This window comes from Ammospiza nelsoni, chromosome 3, assembly GCF_027579445.1.
Source record: "Ammospiza nelsoni isolate bAmmNel1 chromosome 3, bAmmNel1.pri, whole genome shotgun sequence".
NCBI classification, from domain to species: Eukaryota; Metazoa; Chordata; class Aves; order Passeriformes; family Passerellidae; genus Ammospiza; species Ammospiza nelsoni.
In genome coordinates, this window is record NC_080635.1 from 113,072,138 (window position 1) to 113,074,160 (window position 2,023).

The 2,023-nt window shown below is 47.4% G+C and overlaps 1 long non-coding RNA gene across 1 annotated transcript; it reads left to right on the plus strand.

Moving 5' to 3' along the window:
* Positions 1 to 855: 855 nt before the first annotated feature.
* LOC132070571 (uncharacterized) lies at positions 856 to 2,023 on the plus strand. The gene is made up of 2 exons (XR_009418020.1): positions 856 to 961; positions 1,698 to 2,023. It is a non-coding gene; the product is annotated as an uncharacterized LOC132070571 (long non-coding RNA).

Below are 2,023 nucleotides of genomic sequence, written 5' to 3' on the forward strand. Positions count from 1 at the left end.
GTGGGATTGTTGGGGTGTCTGTGCAGGGCCAGGAGCTGAGAATCGATGATTCTCATGAGTCCCTTGACACTCAGGGTATTCCATGATTCTGTGGTTCTCTAATAATTACTATGAATTCCTGTGTTCTGTTAATAACCTGGGTATGATGAGCTCAGGAGAGGACCAGATGAGGCTCAGACCTCAGCACAGGGCTCAGACTGTGAAGGTGGAGCTCAGTTCTTGGTGGACTCCCTGGGCCACCCTCATCCAGGTGCTTCTCCTCACACCTTAATTCCACATATGCAAAATAGAGCTAATTCCCTGTAATTTGCTCAGCGTGTGAGCCTTAATTAACATTTTTAGGAGAAACCCCGGGCAGACCTGGGCTGGGGAAGTGGTTGTTGCCGTATCAGAGCAGGCACCATTCCAGGCCTGGGCCAGCAGCAGGAGCTGGCTAGGATCCAACCTCCCTCTGTTCCCCACACTCCGGGTTTGTTAACATCCCAATCAGTACCACCACGACACAAAATCCACCTTCAACTTTCCAGCTGCACCACGGGCCGTGGGGGTTTTTTATATTTTTTGTTTTCCTTCCCATCACACACCCTAAATCCTATTTTTCCAGCTCCTTTGAGCCCCGCTGGGAGATATTAAGGTGTTATTATCGTTCCCCGTTGCTGCGGGGGAACGGGGGGAATGCTAACGAGGGAGATGCGTCCTGTCCTCTCCATCAGTTCACCTCTCCCACCGCTGTGAGCTTTTAAAAATAACAAATTGCGGGTTATCCTTCCTTTCTTTGGGAGGGTGGCCTTTAGGGTTCGCAATGCTCTTCGCCGAGGGATAAAGAAATTTATTTTCCAGGAGAAAAAGGAGAGGAAAACTGCGGTTCTCAAAAATTGGACCTTGAAGAGAGGGGGGAAAGAGTATTTTGAGGAGCTTGATAAATTTAAGAGCTGCTGGAATGTGGATTTGTCAGGAGCAGGTCAGTTCTGGCTGGCGTGGGAACCAGAGGGATGAGGGATGTGGTCTAAGCAAATATGAGCCTATTAATAATCAATAACTGCTCACAGGACAGGGATGATTCAGGCCAGGTTGGTGTCTAATTGCCATTATTGTTATTCTGGTTTAAACCCCGTTCCTCTCCGCTGCTGCCACCAGTGATCTGAGGCGCTGTATTTTTAATTTGTTCCCAGGCACGGCACAATCCATCACATGCCTGGATCCAAATGCCAGCGCCGAAGCAGCAGAAGCAGAGAAACATTTTTGTTATTTAAGTTACTGTATGCTAAGTTTATGTTGATTGCTCTGAGTATCATCTCCCAAAGTTAACTAGCGTTAAAGTGTTGATAATGTCCCACTTTCGCAATCAGATTTGCATAGTGCACAACGGAGTTTAGCAGGAGGAAAAAAATTAGCTTAAGTGCTGTTTTTCATCAGCCCTGTCAGTCTCACACTCTTTGCTTCATCTGGGTGCACGGGGCGTTTGGTGACAAATGGTTATGACATTTTCCATCTCAGCATTACGTCATTACAGAATCGCTGCCGTCCTCTGGCTCGAGGCTGCGTCCTGGCCTGGCAAAGAGGGAGAAGGGGTGAAAATGGGGGCAGAAATTGTCTTTGGGATTTTTAAAGTATTTTATTATTTACTATTTTCATTCTCTCTGGAAAAAAAATAATAAAAAATTTCTACCTTTCTCCCTTCCCTCCCCCTGCTTTAGGCAGCGTCCAGGAATATTCCCATGGGCAGAAGGGAAAGCATCCTGTTCCCGTTGAAGCCAGCGGCAAATCCCTGGATGTGCAGGACCTGGATACAAACAGGGGTGACCTCTCTTTGTTTGGGGTGCAGATCCAGGACCACTCTTCCCAGAGGCCTTTCCTGGCTGACATCCCCCCCACCTTCCCATTCAGCCCCGGATAAACGATGGAGAATCAGGCTGGAGATCGTCCCTGCGACACTGTTTTATAAAATATAATTCAAATGTTTCCTCGGTGTTAACAGCTCTGAAATAAAATCCCCGGAATGCAGGAATATGTGATATACATA